General features: G+C 41.4%; 1 protein-coding gene and 1 pseudogene across 2 annotated transcripts in view; both read right to left on the bottom strand.

The window, feature by feature from the left end:
- NR1I2 (nuclear receptor subfamily 1 group I member 2) overlaps nucleotides 1-13,610 on the bottom strand; it is a 36,272-nt gene extending 22,662 nt beyond the window's left edge. For both annotated transcript variants that reach the window (XM_010357472.2, XM_010357473.2), the window contains exon 1: nucleotides 11,800-13,610. The gene's annotated coding sequence lies outside the window, so the exon portion shown is untranslated. The remainder of the gene's footprint in view (nucleotides 1-11,799) is intronic.
- LOC104657629 lies at nucleotides 1,554-13,675 on the bottom strand (annotated as a pseudogene).
- Between the last annotated feature and the right edge of the window lie 12,408 nt (nucleotides 13,676-26,083).

The following is a 26,083-nucleotide window of genomic DNA, read 5'->3' as shown; positions in this document are numbered from 1 at the left end:
AAGAGAGTAGGAGAAAAGAAGAGGGCTGCTAGCCACGCAGAGGCTAGGGAAGAGTCACAGGTAAAGGCAGACACACAGCAGTGCTGTGTGGTCGTAAACAAGGGAGGCCGGGCTGACTGGCTGAGCAGAGCAGGTGACTGGAAGGAGCTCAGAGTACACTGCCTCAGAGCCCTTTTATCTCCCTCTCCTGCCCCACCCTCTTCCTGTCCCCCTGCAGGCACACAAAGCTTGTCTGTCACTGAGGCATCCCTTATGGTCTGCCTATGTTGCACTTTGCCCTGCTAAAGGACTCTCCAGGGTCACAGACCGGGGAGAGTCGCTGTCTGGGACACAGCTAGTCTCCACTTCTGCACTTGCCCAGCTCCCTTACTGGCCTGTGCACTGACCAACCCCAGCCAAGAGCCAACTCCCCAGCTAGTGGTGTTTGGAAGAGAAATTTCATCTATGTCAGGCCTCTGAGTCCAAGCTAAGCCATCATATCCCCTGTTTACATCCAGGTGGCCTGAAGCAACTGAAGATCCACAAAAGAAGTGAAAATAGCCTTCACTGTGGAAACTATTGTGATTTGTCTCTGCTCCACCCTAACTGATCAATGTACTTTGTAATCTCCCCCACCCTTAAGAAGGTTCTTTGTAACTCTCCCCACCCTTGAGAATGTACATTTCTCCTAACTCCACCGCCTTTCCCAAAACCTGTAAGAACTAATGACAATCCTACCACGCTTTGCTGACTCTCTTTTCGGACTCAGCCTGCCTGCACCCAGGTGAAATAAACAGCCTTGTTGCTCACACAAAGCCTGTTGGTGGACTCTGTTTACACGGACGCCTGAGTGGCAAGGATTGAGGCTGTCTGTTCATTTTCTTTGTGGTAACTCTGGAGGAGAAAAAGTGGACTTTGGCTAGGAGAGAATGGTGGACAGCAAGGTTCTGGAGTTACAGTGAGATCTGATTGTGTTAGTCCATTTTGTATTGCTACAAAGGAATCTGAGGCTGGGTAATTTATGAAGAAAAGAGGTTCGTTTGGCTCATGCTTCTGAAGGCTGTATAAGTATGACCAGCATCTGCTTCTGGTGAGGTCTCAGGAAGCTTCTAAGCATGGGGGAAGGTGAAGCGGGAGCCGGCATGTCACATGGCAAGAGGGAGCAAGAGAGAGAGGAGGAGGTGCCGGGCTCTTTAAACAACCAGCTCTTGTATGAACTAAGAGTGAGAATCACTCATTACCGAGGGTACCAAACCAGTCATGAGGGATCCACCCCCATGACCAAACACCTCCCACTAGGCTTACCTCCAACACTGGAGGTCACATTTCTTTTTGTTTGGTTTTTGTTTTTGAGACGTAGTCTTGCTCTGTCACCCCACTCTGGAGTGCAGTGGCATGATCTCAGCTCACTATATCCACTGCCTCCTGGGTTCAAGTGATTCTCCTGCCTCAGCTTCCCAAGTAGCTGGGATTACGGGATTACAGGCATGCGCCACCACGTCCGGCTAAATTTTGTATTTTTTTTTTTAGAGATTTGAAGTGATTTTATCTTTATTTCCTTCACTTTAAGCCAATCATGAAATTTCACAGTGATTTCTGGGGTGGGGGCAGAAGGAAGGCAGTGTTAAGAATAATCGGGGCTGTGGCCCAGCTGGCCGCGGAGGTGCAGGCAGGTGGGGCAGCTGGAGGGGCACGGACTGCCCTGCCGGCAGACTGCTGATGTTCCAAGAGCGAGAGAACTGGTACGTGATGTCCTCCGCAGCTTCCAGCTCGCACAGCTCCATCAGGCCATCCCCTGCAGTAGCCAGTGAGTGCTGGCCCTCTCTGCTTCCTGCTGAGCCACCTGTTTGGCTTCCACTGCTTCTGTGAACTCCTTCCTGAAGGTCAGATTGTCAAGGACACATCGTCCAGGATGAGCCCAGAGGTGGCTGCTCACTCTGTAAGGTTGTCGCTCACCTGCCTGGAGACCAGCTATCTCTGGGTGATTAGTTCTCCAGCATCAAAGCGAGCCACCACTGACTTGAGGCTCTCGGCAGTGATGGATGGCAGCACACGCTCATCATAGTCTTCTCCGATGCTGGTGAAGATGCGAGGAAGCTGGCTAATGAAGGCCCAAAGAGGACGCAGAGTGTGATGTTGACATTCTGTAAATCTTTGCTACCATTGATGACTGGCACATTACGTGGTTGAGAATGGTGGTCAAAGATAATCGGTTTCTGTACCCATGGTATGAGAAAGTGAGTTCTTTCCCCTACCACAATGTTCTGTACTCCACAGAATTGGTCAAAGATGACAGCTCTGTGCCCAGCATCCATGTTACATAAGGCAGAGTTCACCATGCCTCCTGCAACAGCTAAGGCCAGCCCAAACTTGCTGATGGACTCAAACACTTGGCAGCTATGTTTTCTTCTGCTGAACCTTCTCACACTTGCTTCCACTCTGACCTCCACATCTAATTTTTATATTTTTAGTAGAGACGGGGTTTCACCATGTTGGCCAGGCTGGTCTCAAACTCCTGACCTCAGGTGATCTGCCTGCCTTGGCCTCCCAAAGTGCTGAGATTGCAGTTGTGAGCCACTGTGCCCGGCCTGGAGATCATATTTCAACATGAGATTTGGAAGGGACAAACCATCCAAACCATATCACTGACTTTGACAAAAGACCCATTAAATAATTGTTTTTTAGGGCAGCGATGATCAAGGAATGCTTTTGATAGAAAATGGTATTACTTCCTTCCTCTATCAGAAGAAGACAGGTGTGTCACATGAGCTGTCAACATTGGTGAAGCAATTACACAAGGGGACACATACGAGTGTTCACAGCCTCCCACCTCTCCTTGTGCAGGAGACTCTCACAGATGTTAATCCAGCCTGACCTTGCAGTAGGAGGCCACTGTGGAGGCCAAGCCCACCCCAAACCTGTTCTTAGAGGAGTTCCTGGTACCCAAACAAAGGGTCCATAGACCTTCTGGGGCCTGTGAAGAATGGTGTAATAGCTCTGTCCCAGGGACAAGTAATTCCCTGACCCATTTAGATCCTCTTCTCGTGAGTCTAGATGTCAGACATACAGACAGAGCTAAGTTATAAAAGGTCTGCTGGCTGGACTGCTGTCTAGGGAGCTGCCATATTCAAAGGCACCAAAACATTATTGGAACGAAACAGAAATCAGATGAATTTTAAACTGCCTCTTTTCCTACCAAAGCAGTCATCACCCTGAGGTGGAGACTTAAAACACTCCTTGACAATACAGACTAGTATCTGCACGGTGCTCAGGGACACTCACATGCCTGTCACTCAGGGCCACTCCAGTCAACCCAACCCTGAGGACAGCACATTGAAGTTGGCAGACAGAGCCAGAAATGGAATAATATGTGGTGTAGAGCTGTTTGCAAGAAAGAAGTGTACTGTTTTATAATGTAAACACTTAAACATGCCTTCCAAGAAGTTGTGTGGTTTGGAAAATTACACAGAATAAATTACTTATTTTGACCATAAAGAACATAGTACACATTTAAAAGAACATCACTTGCCAACAAGCACACGAAAAAATAACATCACTAATCATAAGGCAAATGCAAATGGAAACCATAATGAAACATCACTTTATACTCCTTAGGATGGCTGCTATCACATAAACAGAAAATAGCAAGTGTTGGCAAGGCTGTAGACAAATTGGAACCTTGGACTCAGGTGGTAGGAATGTAAAAATGGTGTAGCCATTATAGATAACAATATGGCAATTTCTCAGAAAACTGAAATAGAATTATCATATAATTCAGCAATCATTTCTGGGTGTATATCCAAAAAGAACTGAAATCGGGGTCTTGAAGAGTTATTTGTACACTGATGTTCACAGCAGCACTATTCACAATAGACAAAACGTAGAAGCAACCCAAATTTCATCAACTGATGAATGGATAAACAAAACATGGGACATACTACAATGGAATACAGTCAGCCTTTAAAAAAAAAGAAAATTCTAACACATACTACAATACGGATGAACCTTGAGGACATTATGCTAATTGAAATAAGCCAGTCACGGAAAGACAAATACGAGGTATAGTAGTCAAACTCATGGAAGCAGAAAGTAGAATGGTGGTTGCCAGGGTCTGTGGGGCGAGGGGAATGCGAGTTGTTTAATGGGTAGAGTTTCTATTTTAAAAGATGAAAAACCTCTGGAGATTGGCTGTACAACGATGAAAATATACTTAACATTATTGAGATACATACTTAGAAATGCTTAAGATGGTAAAATTTGTTGTATGAATTTTACCAGAATTAATTAATTTTTCAATCCTGCTCCTTCTGTATATTTTACCACAAATTAAAAAAAGAACATCACCAAATAAATGTCAACAAATATTTAAAGAATATTTAAATTGAATTTAAATTGAAGGGAAGCCAAAATAGCAGATTGCTCTGGGTACCTTGGTCCTGCCCTGTGCATGGCAGCCATAGTGCACTCAGAGAGAAGGCAGGACAGGGAAGCTGCGAAGCAGGAAGGGCTCTGAGGAAGCAGAAGCTGTGAGGTGGAGAAGCAGCAGAAAGAAAGGAAGCAAAGGAAAGTACCATCAGTAGTTGATATGGTTTGGCTGTGTCCCCATCCAAATCTCATCTTGAATTGTAGCTTGCATAATGCTACATATGTGGGAGGGACCTGGTGGGAGGTAATTGAATCATGGGGATGGTTTCCCCACACTGTTCTCGTGGTAGTGAACAAGTCTCATGAGATCTGATGGTTTTTTAAGGGGAAACCCCTTTCACTTGGTTCTCATTCTCTCTCTTGCCTGCCACCACGTAAGACATGCCTTTTGCCTTCCACCATGGTTGTGAGGCCTCCCCAGCCACATGGAACTGTGAGTCAGTTGAACCACTTTTTCTTTGTAATTTATCTAGTCTCAGTTATGTCTTTATCAGTAATGTGAACATGGACTAATGCAGTAGTTAAAAGCACTACAATAAGGAATAAAAAGATAACCATGTCAATTAAACTGCATTTGATCCCAACCTGAGTTCTGAACCACATTTTAATCTCTAGGAGGTCAGGGTCCTGGCAGTTGAGATTTTTGCCTTCCTCCTCTCCCATGCCTGCTTCAGAAGTGGCCCTATTTAAGGTCACCTGGAGCCTGTGCTTACAATCTAAGAGAGTGATCCTCCAGCTTTCATGTACGTACAGATCACCCAGGAGCTCATGAAAATGCAAATTCCCATTCAGTAGGTCTGTGGTGGGCCTGAGCTTCAGCATCTCACAAGCTCCCAGGTGAGCTGATGCTGTGGGTCTGCAGTCCACACTTGCAATAGTAGCAGGACCTAAGAAATCCAACTAACCAGACAGAAAATTGGCAGTACGCAAACAGACTGGCATGGAGAAGATGATCTTGTCAATAAAAACACCTTTACGGTGCTAGGAAATAAAAGAAATAAACAAACAGATATGTGAAATGACTCACATTATAAATTGTTGTTTAAAGCCAATATACAGGCTAGGCACAGTGGCTCACACCTGTAATCCCAGCACTTAGGGAAGCTGAAACAGGAGGGTCATTTGAGGCCAGGAGTTTGAGACAAGCCTGGGCAACATGCCATCTCTACAAAAAGTAAAAAATTAGCCAAGTGTGGTGACATGTGCCTGTAGTCATGGGAGGCTACTTGGGAGGCTGAGGCAAGAACACTTGAGCCCAGGAGGTCAAGGCTGCAGTGAGCCATGATTGTCCACTGCACTCCAGCCTGGGCAAGAGAATGAGACCTTGTCTCAATCGACAATAAATAAACAAATTTTTATATGTAATGGCCAGGGATGGTGGCTCACACCTGTAATCCCAATGCTTCGGGGGCTGAGGCAGGAGGATCACTTGAGGCCAGGAATTTCAGATGAACCTGGGCAACAAAGTGAGACTCTGTCTGTACCAAAAATAAATTTTAAAAGTGTCTGGGCATGGTGGCACATACCTGTAGTCCCAGCTATTTGGGAGGCTGAGGCAGGAGGATTGCTTGAGCCCAGGATTTCGAGGCTGCAGTGAGCCATGATCATACCACTGCTCTCCAGCCTAGGTGACACGGCAAGACCCTGTCTCTTAAAATAATAATAATAATAATTTTTTTAGAAAGTCAATATACATTTGAGGGTGAGATAGTTCCTTCCCCGGAGAAAGATGTGGGGAGGACATATAGATACATTTAGTCTTCAAATGAGTCAAAGTAAAATCTTTGGAACCAGGTTACTGAAATTATGGGAAGAGAAGAGTGGGCAATTTGAAGTTGAAGCAACAGAGTCTAAGTAAAAGGGGGTAAATGGTTAAAAAAACAAAAACCATAATCTTTGGGATAGAAACTCTTGGAGATAGCAGGATTATATATATATTTAATTATGTGTGTGTGTATACATACATATACACACATATATGTACACATACACGCATAATATATATATAATCATCCCACTATCTCCAAGATACACATACACACGCACCACACACACACCCCCACACCCACATATTAATAGCAGAATTGGCCAGAGGATAAAGAGAAAAAAGCAGGTAAGGGGAATGTAATACAAGAATACTGAATTTCTAAGATGCAGGCAAGTGATGCCTATAAAACCATTGATGTTGTTCAGTGAAGGGAGATGTTTGGTGAGTTTAACTCACATTTGCACAAGTTTTGCTGTTTACAAAATGATTTCAAAATTACAACTTCATGTCGAGGTGCCTGTGAAGAAGGCAAGTTGAACAAGTGAGTCGGGGGCAGAGCCGTTCTTATTATCCCTTTTGCAAATGAATAAACAGGGGCTCTGGGGTGTGTTCCAGTTCATGAAGTCAATTAATGACAGAACTTTTTTTTTTCTTTTCTTTTGAGGCAATCTCACTCTATCCCCTAGGTTGGAGTGCTGTGGCATGATCTCTGCTCACTGCAACCTCCACCTTCCGGGTTCAAATGATTCTCATGCCTCAGCCTCCAGAGTAGCTGAAATTACAGGTTGTGCGCTACCATGCCTGGATGATTTTTGCATTTTTAGTAGAGATGGGGTTTCAACATGTTGGCCAGGTTGGTCTCAAACTCCTGACCTCAAGTGATCCACCCACCTCGGCCTCCCAAGTTGCTGGGATTACAGGCGTGAGCCACCGTGCCTGGCCAGAATATCTTTTCTTTTCCTTTATTCTGATTCTTCCTGTCATGTAAATAGATACATGACGCAAGTTGCTTTTTCACAGAATTCATGGGGACAAAATGAGGCTATATGTTTTAAATTATTTATGAAACAAATCAAGTATTGTAAACAAAAGTCTCCTCATTGGCCCTGGCAAGCGCAGGCCTCCACAGGAAACTCAGATAGCCGAAGTCACAGTTTGTGAATTCAAGAAAGTGAAGTCAGCTGCTATTTTCAGGGGGCCATAAATGAAAATTGACCTTTATGCTTCCTGGGACTTGGTCATCAGATCCAAGAAGTCAGAAGGTTCCCAGACACACATCAGGGTTGAGAGCTGGTTATCAGCCCAGGTCATAAGTACACACAGTACCCTCCTCCGATATTTAACAGGACACAGCAGCCTCTGAGTTAACTGCCTGTGTCTTATCAATGCATGTGTAGTGCCAGTATTGCCTGTGGTTTTATAGTTTGACCCTTTTGAACTTACACAGATCCAGGAAAATTAGGATTTAGGATTTGGGTATGTCTCTTTATGTCAATTTCCAGTTGGGTATTCAGTTTGTCATATCGATGTTTCATAGAGGTTCAGGAGGTGTTGCAGGGAACTTTTCCCAGCCCCCTTCAAGTTGTGCCACCTAAAAGGCCCCTGTATGCAAGAGGGCTCCCGTCCTGCCCAGGTTGTGCCCAGGAAACCAATATCTGAAGTGTGAGGACAAGAGTCTGATGGCTCAGCGAACAGAACATGGCAACCACACTAAGAATTTGAATTGATGTTGTCCACATTCCCTGAATTTATTGTTCTTTTTAATGGAAAAATCATGAGTCTGCATTCCAAGGGTCCTAGTGGCCATTAGGTCACCTCTGCTTCCATCACCCTTGGGATGAGTTATATAATTAGTTATGGAAATATGATAAGGAAATTGATAAATGCTGAAAAGCATTTAATAAAACTCAATATTCATTCATGATTAAAATTCTTGGTTAACCAAGAGGAATGGAAGAGAGCTTCACTAAACTGATATAGAATAGTTACTAAACACTTTTACTATGTATCTTATTGGAGAAGCATTAGAATCAATCTCATTAAAATAAAAAATAAAGATTTTATTGCTGGCACTATGATGGAGAAGGTGGTTAGAGAAAATTCTCCTGGTATACAGCACCTAAAAATACTGGATAAATTTGTAAGAATGTCATCTTTCATGCAGGATTGAGCTGGTAGGAAAGTAAAGGGAGTCTCAAGAGGCCAAAATGTATAAGATTATGCTAAGCCAGAGGCATGAGAAAGGGGAGGCATGAGAAAGGGGAGGCATGAGAAAGGGGAGGCATGAGAAAGGGGAGGCATGAGAAAGGGGAGGCATGAGAAAGGGGAGGCATGAGAAAGGGGAGGCATGATTATCCTGGGGTTTTCTGGACTCCTGTAGGCCTGGAGCCTGGATTTTAATGGTAGAATAGGAGACAAAGCCTGGGGACCACCCAGATCCTAGACTAGAAACTCAAGATCCCCTAAGGGTGCATTGTCAGTAGGAACCACAGAGGGAGACAGGTCTATCCCAGGCCTTCTCAGCCTTGGCTCCGGGTAGAGCAAAAAGAAAAGACTCCTTTGAGATTCTTCACAACAGGCTTGTGATCAAGTAAGTTTGGGTCAGAATTCACACTATTTGTGTGGCCAGTAGACCCCAAGCTTATGGTGGTCCCAGTTAGTTCTGTCCTCAGGTTCCTGGCAAAAGCAAAAATAAATCCTCTAGAGGAAAACAGTTTCGATCTCAATGAATCCCAAAGACAAGGTTCCAAGAAAAATAAGTTCCTAGTACAAAATAAAAATGGAAATCAGGAACATGACAAGAATGCCTAGGACATATAAGTGTTTGTAAACAGTATCCCCTAGAATTGTGCAGTATACTTCCCACACAACTGTATGTATCAGCTCTGACACTACCTTCTTTCATGGCTACTACTCAGCCAAGAAAAACCAATAAGACGCAAAAAATTAAGGTTGGTAAAGATTAGAAAGGAAGAAGCAAAACTCTTACTATATAAAGATGATACGTTTGTCTATCTAGAAATTCCAAAGGAATCAACTGATGAGCTTTTGTAACTATAAAGATAATTCCATAAGGTAACCAGGCAAAATGTCAAAACACAAAATAGATTTTCTATTTATTGGGGGAAAATATCAAGTAGAAAATGTAAACATTATAGTGGAAATTGGCTCAGGAATAGGAAATAAATACAAAAGGACAGAAAAATGGACATGTGTAAGTAGGAATTTAGTACATGATAGGGGTGGCATTTCAGACAAACAGGAAAAAGATGGACTTTTCAATAAATAGTATTGAAATAATATATTGCAATAAGTGCCAGATGAATAAAGACTAACTTTTAAAATAAAAGTATCACAGGAAGATGCACCAAAGTAGCTTCATAATCTTGGAAGCTGCGAAATCTTTTAAAAATCAGCCTCAGAGAGTAAATCCATAAAGAGGGAAATTGACAGGTTTAACTACATCAAAATAACTACAAAAATAATAGTAAAAATTTCTGTTGGCTAAAAAGTATGATTTAAACAAAGTTAAAACACAAGTGACAGGCTTAGGGAGAATATTACATGCATATCAAATAATTTGCATTGAGAATAAATAACAAACTCCTACAAAGAAGTAAAAAAATCCAACATAAAATAAGCTAAGGATATGAATAGGTAATTTAAGAAGAGAAATACAATGGCCAAGAGAGGTCCTATAAAAAGAATGCTCAACTTCATTAACAATCAGGGAAATTAAAATATTGAAATAATGGGTTGTCATTTGCACTAATTCAAATGGAAAAAATAATAAAATACTGAATAAACAGCAAGCATTGCTTGGAGTGTGGAGGAACGGTAACTATCCTTCTCTGCTGGAGGGAGTACAATGGGTTCAGGCACTGTGAAGGGCTGTTTGGCATTCAAAAATTGAACTGCATATATCCCGTGATGTGGCAATTCAACTTCTCAGTAGTTCCTCTAGTGAAATATTTGCACATGTCCACAAGCAGACAAACACAGTGGTGTTCGTTGGTAAGACTGAAAAATTGGAAAAAGTTTAAATATCTATCAAAAAGAAAATGGCTAAATAAAAGAAGTGTACACTGTGAAATATGACATAGCTGTTAAAATTAATGACGTAGAGATCTATGCTATTGAGTGGAAAAACAGAATTAGAACAACATGACAACAGATATGTTTAATAGTACATCTATGCATAGATGAACACACACACAGACACAATGGTCTGGCAGTAAATATATCACACTAAGTACTTTTGAGGAAACTGGAGATTAGGATTGACAGAAAGGCCAAAGGTGAATTTAGGTTTATCTATACTGCTTTCTCATTTTCAAGGAGCATGAAACCATATATTACTTTATAATTTAAAAAGTTATTACCTAAAAAACATAGTCTAGTCAGTTTTGTGGTTGTCTTGGGTTTATTCCATAATAATTTTGTAACAAGTTGACAGCTTTTAGATCAGAAGTTGGAAAACTTTTTCTGTTAAAGGCCAGATAGTTAATATTATAGGCTTTGTGGGCCATACTGTCTCATTTGCAACTGGTCAATTTTGCTGTTGTAGGGCAAAAACAGCTGTACACAATACAAAACGAATGGGCATGGCTGTGTTCCAATAAAGCTTCATTTATAAAAACAGCTGGTGGGCCAGAGTTAGCCTGTGAGCCATAGTTTGTCAACCCCAGGTTTAGACTTTTACGACATAACTAAAATATTTTTAAAGCATATTTGTGTACCAAAAAATACTTTTTCCCATTAACCAACTGATTAAATAAGCCTCTGAGGCCTCCCTTAGCATCCTTTCAACTCCGGCCAGATCATTAGAGGCCATGTAGCAGAGGAACAGTGCCTGCTATAGCTGATTCATTGAGTCAAGACTCAGTGGCCTCAGAGGTGTCTGTTGACCTGTCCCAGATATGGAGTGGCCTTAAAGCAGTGCCTCCGGCCACAGCCTCAGCCAAGCCGGGCTGTAATGTGGAGAGAAGAAGGGCTTGGTGGCACTGAGCACTTGCAGGCAAGACTCGGTTCTGTGGGACAAGGTGCCCTCTCAATAGTAGAGGTAGAAAACTCACTGGTCTGAAACCAACTCAGCCGCAGGACTGTGCAGGGCTGTGGCAAGTGCAATGAGGGACCCCTCCTTGAGGTGATGAGTCCTGGTGACTGTCATGCTGCTGTCCTTGGCCTCAGGGGGCTGCCAGCACTAACCCAGCAGGCCAAAAGGAATCAGGGCTGAGTTGCTCCCAGTTCCCATAGCCTCCAGCTCCCACAGTCCTGGGGGGTGGAATTTCCTGGGTCCAGGGACTCCAGCCCTGTAACAGGGAGGTGGCTGTATGTGTGACTTGTGGTAACTCATGCAGAGTTGAGGCGTCCCCATGGTGATTTTTCTAGGAGGCTAGTGCAGGACCAGAGAAAATCAGTAATGAGGCGCAACATTAAGTGACTGTTTTCATGCTTTTTTTTTTTTCCAACCTAGAAATGAGGAGACAGCAGCAAGGCCAACATGATTCAGCACCCACTATGATGCTGACCTCAAACAGAAGGTATACTTGTGTTCACACACATCTTTTGGATGAAGCTGAAGGGCAGTCAGCCCCTAGCAAAAGAGAAAGAAAGAAAAACCATACCTGCTTGGCGGTAAGTTCTTCGCTCTGACTTCTCCCCTGGGGTCCACTTTGAACAATCAGGTGCAAAGGATCGATCAAGCAGTAGCTTTACCAAGGAGCCGCTGCCTTGTTCAGGATAGGAGTACTAGCTTATTCTCTTGCTTTTCTCACTGTGAACACTTGGCTTGCAGGCAGAGGCCAAGATTCCCACTGAAGTAAAGGCAGTGCTTCCTCTTCCTGTCCTAGTCATAGGTTATGATTTCCCCGGATATGAGACAATCTTGTCTCTCACCTACATTTCAGTCCAAGTCAGATACAGGCTCTAAGCGGCCCCATTGCCACTCCCAAGTCCCAAGTCCAGCGCTTGAACTAGCAAATGAAGAGATTACCGTATTTACTCTCATTATGTTCCCCCTACTTTTTTCTTTCAGGTGTCTTCACTGTAAAAACACAGAAGAAGGGGAAGAGAGGGGAAAACACCTGCTTTGTCTACGTAATTCTCAGCGTATTTCATCAGTCTGAGGGTCTCTGTCCTTTACCTCTAGGGGCAGCGTTAATTTGAACCTAGATCTCCTAATACTTCCTCCTTTGTTGAAACCACCTCCCTGGATAGTGTTACCTGATGTGAAAGTGAGCAAAGTATTGATTTATGACAGTGCCAATCACCAGCGTGGTTATGTAAGAGGGAAGCAGTCACACAGGGAGAGGGAAAGGTTGTGAGATGAGGCGGCTGAGCACAGTTCTTGAGAGTGTGACCCCACCACTCTGATCTCAGAACAGAAGGCTGACCAGGAGGGGGGAGGATGGACCAGCTGAGGGCTCTTTGCTCTCCTGAGTCCTACCAGCAGGGAGCGGTCCTCACTCTCAGTCTCAACCTTCTTATTCCCCAGCAGCAGCTGCTCCCAAGTGAACAGAATCAGCAAAAGCCGAACGTGGTGGATGTCAGGATATTTTCCTTCTACTCGCTTTGTTTACAAAGGTGCTTTATGGCAGGTGTGGGGAGTGGAAGTAACTGCTCCTACCTAACAGGAAAACTAAGTACAAGCCTCTGGCAACAGTAAAGCGGGGGCATGGGCCCCAACAAGAGGGGGAGAGGGAGACCACAACTGAGCAGACAGGTGGAAAAGAGAACCGGGGATTGCCAAAAAATGACCACAGTTGTTTTCATGTGAACATTTGGACTTCCTTACATTTATTTATTGACTTAAGTTGTTATTATTTTGAAGGACATGCTTGAATCCAGCCCTGGTGAGAAAAGCCAAAATATCTAAATATGATTTGTTTTGTTCTGTTTTTAATCAGTTTCTTCTCTACCCAATTTGCACTTCCCAAGGGATGAGAAAGACTTGAGGCAGGGATTTCTTAGGGGCTAACATTTCTTAACTGGAGGCTTGCCTTGCTGTTTTCAGCCAAGTGCAGAATGTAAGGTGCTTACACAGCTCACTCCTGGGGACTTACTGTCAGCAGTGGGGACTGGGACCACAGTCATAGGGCTCTGTCCTTTTTTCAGTCACATTTCTGATTATACACAGGGGATTCTGCTAGGGCAAGGAAGCATTGGATTACAAATCCCACCGGACAGCAAGTTGACTTGGGCTTAGGCAGGGAGGACCTAGAGTAAGTGCAATATTGAATGTCATGAGGATACTGGAAAGAAAAAGAGTAAGTGAAATACTGGATTTCAGTCCCAGGGGAAGTAGCCTGAACAGTGTGCTCTGGGGTAGGAGGACAGCATGGGGCTATATCTGGGGCCTGCAGGTCCCCTGAGAAACATAGATCAGAAGGCCATGGCTACAGCCAAAGTGGGTGGGAAAGCTGGAAAGCGTTAAGAACTCACCCCAGAAAACTTATTTCCAAGATCAAAAGTAGGCCTTTCTGCACTGACAGGTATTTCCATGTCCAGGGAAAAAAGGCACGACTCCAGCTCAGGTAGGGCACCTTGCAGAAGTCCTTAGGTTATGGGTAACATACATAGCTTTCATCATCTCTCAAATCCCTCCTGGCTCACAAGAGCCTGGCCTTCTCTCTCTTATAAAATATGGTGAATCGTTTACAGCAGAAACAGGAAACTAAGAACAGATTATGAAACCACTGTGGTAAAGGAACTATTCTCAGTTTTCTGCAGGGATCTTTGGGTCTCTTTTCCTCTGGGTCTGTGGTGTGAAGTCCCAGCTAGAAGACAGGAGAAGGCTGTAGGAGTGTCAGGCCTCTCTAGTCTAGCACTGCACTGTTAATATTAGGCATGGCTCTATAGTGAAATGAGTTAAGAAAACAGCCAGAAAATACACTCTTGTTCTTAAGGACAGCTTACTAATGCCCTCAGGTGAGGGCCTGAGTCACTCTCAAGCCCAGCTGGGAAGTCAGAGAAATTTGAGGCCTTGACCTCTGTTCTACACTTTGTCTATTGCAGCAGCCAGAAATGCAGAGCTCCTAAGCTACTCATCAGAGAAAAGAAGATCTGATCAGCCTGAAGAGTTTCTTTTTCTTTTTCTTTTTCTTTTTTTCTTTTTTTGAGACAGGGTCTTGCTCTGTCACCCAGGCTGGAGTGCACTGTCATGGTCACAGCTCACTGCAGCCTCAACCTCCTGGGCTCAAGCAATCCTCCCACCTCAGCCTCCCAAATACCTGAGACTACAGGTGCATGCCACCATACTTGGCTAATTTTTTTGTTTTGTTTTGTTTTGTTTTGTAGAGACGAGGTCTCATTATGTTGCCCAGGCTGGTCTCGAACTCTGGGGCTCAAGCAATCTGTCTGCCTTGGCCTCCCAAATTGCTGAAATTACAGGCGTAAGTCATTCTGCCTGGCCAGTTTCCTCAGTGTGAATTCATTTAATGTTTTACCCCATCTCCAGAGAATATTTATATTTAAAAAGAGGAAGAGAGGACAAAAGAGTGATGCACTGATGATATAAATTCAGGTAGAATCTGAGGAAAATAGGTGTTTATTAGCCAGTCACATGGTCTTTCTCAAAAATCTCTTAGCCTTCCTTTGGGGTCTGCTCAGGGGCACTTAGGGCAAAAGCGTGGAGGTGACACTCTGATCCCCATGAGGCAGTCTTGGAGGAACCGTCTCCCTTTTCATCCTTAAGTGGAGGTAATAGAAGTTACCCAAGAAGGCTAGGAATAGGAATCTTCTCTTTGAAAGCAGTTTCATTTTATCACAAGTAGAAGCAGTGACGCAAATTTTAACTTCCCAGAAATGGCAGCAACTGGGGGGACAACTAAATTTGAGCGCCAGCTGTTCCAGATCCTATAATTACTCTGAGGCTCCATAAATTACACTTGTTGTGGTCAGAATTCCAATGTCTCTCTTAGAATTTTGGAACACTTTGTTTTCACCTCATCTATAAATTACACTGCAGAATATGCTATCTGTGACTTCTTGCCTTAGTTAGTTATAAGCCTCCTGAGAGCAGAGGTCCTTATTTCAGTTGGTACCAATTGCATTTGGTGGCTGCTCAGTTCGGTGTAGTAATTATTTTAAGTATGGTTTTTACTAATACACTTTAATAGAGTTCTGCCTTTATTGAAAAGAAGAAAAAGGACCACCTTGAGAGGACCTTCCCCGCAGCTAGCTCATGCTACTACTAAATGAAACTCATACTTACTTTTGATTTATTATTAAATAAATTAGCTCTTAAATGTGTGAAACCTCTTAAGTTTTAATTTTTAGGCTTTAAACTTGTAACGATGGCAAGTGTCATGATGAAGATAAATCATCCTTTGATAGCAAAGAGATAATTGGGTATTTAGTATATATGGAATTATCTAAAAATTATTTAGAATTATACATATATTTTCATAAATAACTATAATGTATGAGAGGGATAAAGGGATTGAGGGGAAAAGGTGCAAATCTGGAATCTGGTAACACCACAATACCTCTTCCCAGCAATATTAATATGACAGTTACTTTCTCTCAACGGCTGTTGCTGTCGAGTTTCTTTGCTCCACAATATTATATTAGAAACTCTTGAATGAAATGTAAATCAAGGGGTCATACAGGAAGCAGCCAAGAGTCAAATCATCTCTCAGAAAAATTATGCCTATTCTATGAATAGACATCCAAACACTGATCACATTTACAGCTACTGTTTAGTCAATCAATTAGACCTGTTTTGTCTCTGTAAATGAAAACATAACACTAATTCCCAGAGTAGGTATTCAATACATTAATTCCAGTATTTAAGTGTCTTAAAATTGCTAGTCACATTTTATGTATTTATTTTATTTTTATAAGGTACAATTTATCAGTCTTTACTTTTTTTTTTTTTTTTTTTTTTTGAGACAGGATTTTGCACTGTTGCCCAGGCTGGAGTGCAGTGGAGGCAATCATGGCTCACTGCAGCCTCAACCTTCCAAGCTGAAACGATTCTCCTGCCTCAGCCTTCTGAGTAGCTGGGCCTACAGGCATATGCCCAGCTATGTTTTTCTGGTAGAGACGGGTTTCCCTGTGTTGCCCAGGCTGGTCTTGAACTCCTGAATTCAAGCGATCTTCCCACCTTGGCCTTTCAAAGTGCTGGGATTACAGGCATGAGCCACCACACCCAGCCAACATTTTTTATTATGGTAAAAAATACGTATAACATAAAATTAACCATTTAAATCATTTGAAGTGTACAATTCAGTAGCATTAATTATATGTTTTGCAACCATCACCACTATTCATATCCAGAACCTCTTCATCATCCCAAATAGAAACTCCATCCATTAAGCAACTCCCCATTGTTACCTTCCTTGAGCCCCTGGTAACCTCTAATCTACTTTCTGTCTCCATGAATTTGCATATTCTAGATATTTTATGTATTTGGTATCACACAATATTTGTCCTTTTGTGTCTGGCTTATTTCAGTCGGCATAATGTTCATTCATGTTGTAACGTGGGTCAGAACATCATTCCTATTTATGGCTGAATAATAATCTATTGTATGCATATAGCATATTTAACTTATCCATGTATCTTTTGGCTGTTGTGAATTATGCTGCCATGAACATTGGTGTATAAATATCTGTTTGAGCTTCTGCTTTAATTCTTTTGGATATGTACCTAGGAGTGTAACTGCTGGTGTTTGAGTCTGCTCAAAATCCGTATGTTGAAATCCTAACCCCCAAGGTGATGGTTTTGGAGGTGGGGCATTTGGGAGGTGATTAGGTCATGAAGGTAGAGCCCTCATGGTTGACGCCCCTTCTTCCACCTGAAGTTAGAGTGAGAAGACTGTCATCTATGATCCAGGAAGGTGGCTTCACCAGTCACTGAATCTGCTGGCACCTTGACTTGGACTTCTAAGTCTCTAAAACTATGATAAATAAATTTTTGTTGTTTATTATCCAATTTATGGTATTTTGTTGTAGTAACCTGCATGGACTAAGACATTGGGTCATGTGGTAGTTCTACGTTTAACTTTTTGAGGAACTACCAAGCTTTACCACAGCAGTGGCATCGTTTTGTACTCCCACCAGCAATGTAAAAGGGTCTCAATTTCTTCATGTCCTCTCCAACATCCTCTCCTTGTTATTTTCCATTAAAAAATTATATCCATTCTAGGTGTGAAGTGGCATCAGGCCTCCTGTTTTCAAGCCTCCATGGTTTCTGATGTGAAATCAACTGTTCATCTTATTAAGGCTCCCTTGTACAGGATGAGTTGCCTCTCTCTTGGGGTTTTCAAGATTCTCTTTGTCTTCCAACAATTTGCCCATACTGTATCTTGGTGTATCTCTTCGTGTTTATTTTGCTTGGGCTTTGTTGAGCTTCCTGGGTGTGTAGACTCATGTCTTTTATAACATTTGGGACATTTTTGGCCATTCACATATAATTTCTGTCTCTCTCTGTCTCTCTCTCCCTTGTCCTTCTGAGACTCTCATAATGCATATGTTGGTCCACTTGATGGTGTTCCACAGGTGTCTTAGTCTTTGTCCACTTTTCTTCACTCATTTTCATTCTGCTCCTCAGAATAGATCATTTCAATTGTCCTATCTTCAAGTTTGTTAAATCATTCTTCTGCCTGCTCAAACCTGCTGTTGAACTCCTCTAGTGACATTTCTCATTTCAGTTATCATACTTCTCACCTTCTTAATTTCCATTTGATTCCTTTTTATAATTTCTATCTCTGTATTGATATTCTCATTTTGTTCATATATCATTTTTCTGGTTTCCTTTCTTCATTTCCATGATCTCCTTTAGTCCTTTGAATGTATTTAAGACAGTTGTTTTTAAAGTCTTAGCCTAATAATTTCAATGTTTGAGCTTTCTCATGGACAGTTTTGTCAGTTTATTTTTTTTCCTTTGAATGCATTATCCTTTCCTGTTTCTTTGTATGCCTTATGATTTTTTAAAATTGAACATTCAAATATTACCGTGTTTTAACTCTGGAAGTCAGATCCTTCCGGTTCCTTAAGGTTTGCTTGTCTTGATTGCTGAAGGCTTAGCTTGTCTTCAGCCAGTGTTTTTGATAGAACTATCCTTGACTGCCAGGAGCTAAGTAAAACAAAACAAATAAAACCCCCTCCTCTTCTAGTCTCTGTGGATTGGCTCTGTCTTAGGGCACTATTAACACTTTGGTAGGGCATTTAAAATTCCCCATGAAGCCGGGCATGGTGGCTCACACCTGTAATCCCAGCATTTTGGGAGGCTGATCACCTGAGGTCAGGAGTTTGAGACCAGCCTGGTCAACATGGCAAAATCCTGTCTCTACTAAAAATACAAAAATTAGCCAGGTATGGTGGCAGGCACCTGTAATCCCAGCTACTCAGGAGGCTGAGGCAGGAGAATTGCTTGAACCCAAGAGGCAGAGGTTGTAGTGAGCTGTACTCCAGCCTGGATGACAGAGTGAGACTCTGTCTCAAAAAAAAAAAAAAAAAAAAAAAAAAATTCACATGAGCCTTCACTTTCTACTTGTACTGAGCCCAGAGATCAGACAGAGGTTAGGGTCTTCTCAGGTATTTTCTGAACATGTGTCCTGTCCTGGCATGCATGTTGCTTTCTAAACTCCCTAATACACACTGGCAGTTTTGAATTGCCCTAATTTCCCAAAGAAACTGTCTTCCTGGCTTTTGCTCCCAGACCTTAAGCATTCTATTGCATGTCTCAACCTTAATCTTCCACCTCCAGGTGGCTGCAGGATTTCTATTCACCTTACAATGTTTCTGAGCAATGACTGTCACTTTTCCCTCTTCATGGGTTCTCAGTTAGGCAAAACAAGATGCACACCTCACATCAGTTCTTCAGTTAGCTCCCAAATAGGTTAGAACAGACAAACAAACCCCAGCAATTTGCAAATGAAGCCTGCTCTGCTCCCTCCAGAACCAGGGTTCAGGGTCCCATACTGGGAACACGGGATGCTGTCTTCAAGACTGCTGCTGAGACAAAGAGGAGATGTGGCAAGGAAAGAAAAATTGCCACAAAGTTTTCCTATTATTTTCACCCCCATTTTAAAAACTGGTAAATGTCCTATCATTTTTAAGTTGCTTTTTCTTGGTTCAGCACTTTCTTAATTGCCGTAAACTTTTGACTCTTTTCCAGAGTTCTAGCAAAATTGACTCTGACAGTTGCTTCTTGTTTTTCAGTATTTCTGTGGAGGGATGGGAGTTTGGAGCTGCCTATTCTACCATTTTGCTGATGTCAGCAATGCCAGTGGACGACTTGTTTCTTCTTTATGTTTCAGTTCCCTTCTTTGTACAAGGAGATGATACAGGTGTACAGCTTGTGTTGAGGCTTTCCTTTTGAGAACAGTGATCAATACAGGAACAACCTATTCCAAAAGTTCAAGACCTTTTTGTGTTAGGCTTTGTATCCACATTGGTCATCACGATGAATGACCTTTCCCCAGAATGGGCTGCAGGCATCTGTAAGTCATTTTTAAATGACTAGTGTCTTTGGAGTCCTGTAGACAAGTCATAAAGGCATTCTGTGGTTTTTTGTTTTTTGGTTTTTTTTCTAGACACTCGTTAAGTTTTTAACTTAATTCTGAAACCCATCTCAAATTAATTTTTGTGTTTGCTGTGTTGTAGATGTCAAGATCTATTTTTCCTTCTTTCATTTATTCTGTTGTTCCAGCACTATTTGTTGTAAAGGCTCTCTTTCCCCCATTATTAAGCTCTGGGACTTTAGTTAAAAAAAAATCAGTTAACCATACATGTATGAGATGATGTCTAGATTCCCTATTCTGCAATATATGTCTATTTATCTGTTCTTATGCCAATATCACACTGTCTTGATCACTAAGGCTTTATAGCAAGTCTTGAAGTAGGTAGCATGAGCCTTTCAACTTGGTCCTTTATCAAGATGGTTTTGGTTCACTCTTTCTTCTTTCCCTCCCTCCCTCCCTCCCTCCCTCCCTCTCTCTCTTTCTCTCTCTCTCTCTCTTTCTTTCTTTCTTTCTTTCTTTCTTTCTTTCTTTCTTTCTTTCTTTCTTTCTTTCTTTCTTTCTTTCTTTCTTTCTTTCTTTCTTTCTTTCTCTTTCTTATGTTCTCACTCTGTTACTTAGTCTGGAGTGCAGTCGTGTGATCACGACTCACTGTAGCCTCAAACTCCTGGGCTCAAGGCATCCTCCTGCCTCAGCCTCCTGAGTAGCTAGGTGTGCATTACTGGGCCCAGATAATTTTAAAATTTGTTTTTGTAGAGATGGGGTGTCATTTTGTTGCCCAGACTGGTTTCAAACTGCTGACCTCAAGTGATCCTCCTGCCTCAGCCCCCACACCATCCCTACAAAGTGCTAGGATTACAGGTGTGAGCCACTGTGCCCAGCCATTTTGGCTATTCCTGTATTCTTTGCTTTACCATATACATACTAGAATCAACTTTGAAAAGTTATTAAAATGCCTGTTAGTATATTGATTGTGATTGCATTGAATCGGCAGATCGATTTGGGGAGAAATGACTACAAAACAACATTGAATGTTCCAATATGTGAACATGGCTCTCTATTTAGGTCATTTATTTTTCTCAGCAATGTTTTGTAGTTTTTGGTGCAGAGGCCTTCCATGTCTTTTGTTAAGTTTATTCTTAAGTGTTTTACGTTTTTTGGATATTAAGTCAATTTTAAAAAAAACCTCTATTTTAATTGTTTGTTGCTAGTATATAGAAAAAATATATATATTTATATTGATGAGATATAACTGTGACTTTATTAAATAGTTTTATTAGTTATTCCTTGATATTAGTGAGGATATTCAATGTAAATAATTATGTTTTCTGCAAAGAAAGACAGTTTTCTTCTTTTCTGATCTTTACACTTTTTTCTTTCCTTATTGCACCAGTTAGAATGACTAATACAATATTAAATAGCAGTGTGGTGGAGGTAGATATCCTTGTGGGGGACATTGAATATTTCACCATTAGCTATGATGCTAGCTGTCTTCTTTATAGATGCTTTTGTCAGGTTGAGGAAGTTCCTTTTTATCCTAGTTTTTTGAGAATTTCTAAATATGAATGAGTGTAGAATTTTGTGAATTTTTCAGTTGAGATAATATTTTTTTAATCTTTTTTCTATTAATATGACAAATTACATTGATATTTCTAATGCTGTACTAACCTTGCATCTTTGGAATAAACATGCTTTGTCCTGAATAATACTCTCTATCTCTCTCTATTTTTTGGAATTCTGGATTTGTTTTGGTCCTATTTCATTAATGGCTTTTGCATTCATAATCGTTGCAAGTGGCTATGCTCACCACCACACCACCAACGCTGCAATTATAATCATGATATAGACCTGTAACGTTATTTTCTTACCTCTATCAGATGATATGATTATACTGGACTCCTAAAATGTGATGCAAAGTGTTTCCTCTATGTTTTCGGAAAGAGTTTGTATAAGATTGACATGATCTCTTCCTTAAATGTTTGATGAAATTCGCCACTGAAACCATCTGGGCCTGGATGTTTCTTTAGGGGAATGTTTTTGATAATGAATTCAATTTACTTGATAGACACAAGGATATATAGATTTTCTATTTATCATTGTATATCTTTTGGTAAATTCTGCTTCAAGGACTTTTTCCATTTCATCTAAGCTATCATATTTATTGTCATAAAGTTTGCAAATTATTCCTTTATTATCCTTTTAATGCCTGTAAGATCTATGGTGACATTCCCTCTTCCACTATAGTGATACCCTCTCTTGTTTGTGATGTTGATAATTTGTGATTTCTCTTTTTTTAACCAGTCTCTTCAAATAATAAAATTTTGTTCTTGTCGATTTTCTGTATCATTTTAAGCTTTCTGTTTCATTAATTTCTGCTCTTCTGTATCTTAAAACATCTCTCCTACTACTTACTTTGGTTTTACTTTGCCTTTCTTTCTGTGTTTTCCTTAAGTGGGAACTTAGATAACTGGTTTTAAGCCTCTTTTCTAACATGAGTACATATAGTTACCATTTCTCTGGGAACTTAGATAACTGGTTTTAAGCCTCTTTTCTAACATGAGTACATATAGTTACCATTTCTCTGTAAGCACTGCTTTGGCTACACCCTATAAATTTTGAATTTGTATTTTCTCAATCATTCACATCAAAGTATTTTCTAATTTCCTTTGTTATTTCTTCTTTGATCCAAAGGTTATTTAGAGATATATTGTTTAACTTCCAAATGTTTGGGATTTTCTAAAAATATGTATTTGTTCCTGATTTCTAAGTTAGTTGTTTCTGTGGTCAGATAACATATTTTATAAGATTTCCATTTTTTGAAACATATAAAGATGTTTTGTGGCTCAAAATACGGCTTATCTTGGTAAATGTTCCAAGTACACTTGAAAAGAATATGTATTCTGCAGTGGTTGGGTATAGTGTTCTGATTAGTGTTTAGTAAAGGTATATAGTTTTTAAAGTCTTCTAAACTTCACTGATTTCTTATCTAATTGTTCTATACTATTGAGAAGAAGGTGTTAAGTCTTCAACTTTGGAGATTTGTTTACTTCTTTATTTGTTAGTTTTGCTTTGTGAATTTTGAAGCTCAGTTATTAGGGGCATAAATAGATACGACTATTTAGTTTTCTTTTCTTTTTTTTTTTTTTTTTTTTTTTTGAGACGGAGTCTCGCTTTGTCGCCCAGGCTGCAGTGCAGTGGCCAGATCTCAGCTCACTGCAAGCTCCACCTCCCAGGTTTACGCCATTCTCCTGCCCCAGCCTCCCGAGTAGCTGGGACTACAGGCGCCCGCCACCTCGCCCGGCTATTTTTTTGTATTTTTTAGTAGAGACGGGGTTTCACCATGTTAGCCAGGATGGTCTCGATCTCCTGACCTGGTGATCCGCCCGTCTCGGCCTCCCAAAGTGCTGGGATTACAGGCTTGAGCCACCACACCCGGCCTTAGTTTTCATTTTTTATCATTATGAGGTATCCTACTTTGTCTCTGGTAATACTTCCTGCTTTGAATTCTTTTTTTTTTTTTTTTTTTTTGCCAGCTGTAGTAACAGAACCACTCTAGTTTTCTTATGCTAAATATTTTCCTGTTATATCATTTTCCATTCATTTACTTTCATTATTACTGTTTTTATATTTAAAAGTGTCTCTTGTAAATCGTATACTTGGTTTTGCTTTTTTTTTTTCAAAACAATTTTGAGAAAAAAAACCAAAAAAAACATTTTGACATCTGTGCCTTTTGTCTGGAGTGTTTAATACACTAATATTTAATGCATGCTAAACTTGAGGTGTACCATTTTGTGATTTATTTTCTATTTGTCCCAACTTGATTTTAGTGTTATGTTTCTCCTTTTTTTTCCTCTTTCTGGGTTAGTTTTTTTTTGTATTCTCAAGACAGCCAGGGATATCTGGAAAACTTGTCTCAACCCTTCCAGGATCTCCCCATTAGCACTCTGGTTGGTTTGCTGCTCACCCCAACTGGGATTGCATCCTTGGGCTAAGAAAGCTGTGGACTTTCCCTATTCATTTCTAACTGAGTTTGCTACTTTTAATATGCAAAGTCATAAGATTTCATGCCACTTCTCTACCCTAAATTTTGAAATTTTAAAATTTTTAAGTATTTCTCCTCTGGCAGCAGAGCCACTGGGTTTTTGGCCAACTCTGAACTAGAAAACTATAATTCTTGCTAATTGAGCTTGATGGGAGTTGCGGGGAAAGAATTAGCCTTCTGCTGTTTCTCCTTGAATTTCCAGGAGCTTTTCAACTTGCTGCCCGTCTCTGGCAGGTTTCTAGTTCCCTGGATGCTTTTGTCAATTTTGTCCAGTTGTATGATTTTTTTTAGTGGAGGAGTATTGGTAACCTCTTCATTCTGACACAATTGAAAGTTGATTTTATAGATATGTTTTAATAAAATCTTTAATTTTTATTAAAAATAAAAGAAACAGTGAAAAGAACATTTTTGCTTCTCTGAAACTTGTGTTGGAGGTTTCTTAAGTTGTCAAATGTCATTTGTACAAGGATAAATGGGATAAATTCCTTTTAGGATGTTATACAGAAGGCCTCTCCCTTCCTTTATGACTTACTTGGTTCCTCGATAACATTCACAAGTTGAATCACAAAAAGTTAAACATTTATAAGGAATGAATGTTATAAATTAGAATTTTGTCCTTGAAACTCATTTCATACCGTAATATGCCAAGACATAATAAATGTTCTCTAAAACCACACAAATGTTTGCTTTTACAAACATTAAGTATGTAGAATTTCATTCAATAAATACCTACTGAGGGATTGATATGTGCCAGAGACTGGACTGACTAAGCACTACAGGTGCAAACAATGAATTCACTAGGTACAGCTGCTGCCCTGCCCTCACATGCCAGTGAGAGAGACGATTACGCAGGAAATTACTAACAAGTGTGTTACTGAGGAAGTACAGAGTGTTATGACTATGTCCAGTATCAGTGTTTTCTCACATATTTTTTTCTTGCCTTTGAAATTCTTTACGCTTTACAAAGAAAATACCATTAGAACCTGGACTGAAGACATGTCTTCTGTAGTAAGTATGAATGGTAAATGCTTGGAGAGGGACAATTTCCTTGGGAAACACGTCATCTATTCTCAAGTTGGAATGTACATTAAATCACTTGGGAAACTTTAAAAAAAAATCCCCTTTGCTTGGGCTCCACTTCTAAAGATTCTGTCTTAACTGGTCTGAGGTGAAACCCAAGAAGCATTTTTTTTTTCTTACTCAGGTGGTTTTAGCATGCAGCCACAGCCAAGAACCACTCTAGTCCTCCCTTCCAGTTTCCTCAACATTTGACACCTATCATAAAAGATGCCTCCTTAAATGATTGCAGCTAAGTTTTCTGGGAAGTTCTTCTGCCAATACTTATGGCTTCCTTCTACTGCACTGATACCTGGTAGGGAGGGAGCCCTTATTCTCAACACCTCAAGTTTCTACAGAACATGAGGTACTCATTCATATCCCTTTCTTGCTGGAGGGGCAAGATGATAGCACATCCGTATTCTCTCTGTCTCTTATTTTTCCCCAAATGAGATGGAGAAACTCATCTGATGGGTTAGACACTGATATCCACTGCGCCACTGTCTATACAGTGGTAGGTGTGGTCATTTCCCTTATAAGCGGGAAACATGCTCCACCTATTTCTCTTTTGTCCTTTATCCCTTTGTGATAGTAAAATTAGCTAATTGGTGCTTATTGAGTGTTTACCGTGTGTTGTGTGCTGCTCTAAGCTTTTTATGTAAATTAATTCATTACATCCCAACATCAACCTCGTGATGTACATTCTATGATTATACCATTTTACACATGAGGAAGCTAAGGCTTAGTGGGATTAAATAACCTGTCTGACACACTGAACTTGGACTGTGATTTCAACCCAGACAGTCTGGGTCCAGAGCCTGCTCCCTTAACTTCCATGCTACACCCTCGTGCTGCAGCCTCAGCTGCACCCTCCATGGAGCTGGTGGGAGCTGGGGACAAGCGCGAGCCCTGCCCCTTCTGAGTTGGGGTGGGAACTCCCCTGGTGCCACTGTAGCCACCCAAACCATGGCTGTAGACCCTGGCCTCCCACTCCACAGAGCAGGCAGGAGCCTTGCCCCCGCAGTAGGGCTGCAGCCACCCAACCGTGGCTGCAGATGTGAGCTTCCCTTTGCTCTTGGGGGACTGGGAGCAGGCAGGAGCCTGCTGCTGGGCACAGCTGCAGCTGCCCAAGCTGAGGCTGTAGACTCAGGCATCCCTGCACTCTTGGAGGCCCTGGAATGCCCCCCTGCCCTTGCAGGCTTGGAAGTGCCTGCTCCTGCTACCTGGCTTCTCCCCACTCCTGGTGCATGCTCTGATTGTGGAGCAAGGTTGGGGCTGAGCTAGGGCACTGTCACAGGCCAGCAGGGTGGGTGCACGCTCAAGGCAGTGCTGACATGCCAGCCCC

The sequence above is a fragment of the Rhinopithecus roxellana genome, chromosome 1 (genome assembly GCF_007565055.1).
Source record: "Rhinopithecus roxellana isolate Shanxi Qingling chromosome 1, ASM756505v1, whole genome shotgun sequence".
NCBI classification, from domain to species: domain Eukaryota; kingdom Metazoa; phylum Chordata; class Mammalia; order Primates; family Cercopithecidae; genus Rhinopithecus; species Rhinopithecus roxellana.
The sequence above is the reverse complement of the archived record's forward strand: the minus strand, read 5'-3'. Positions and strand labels throughout refer to the sequence as shown.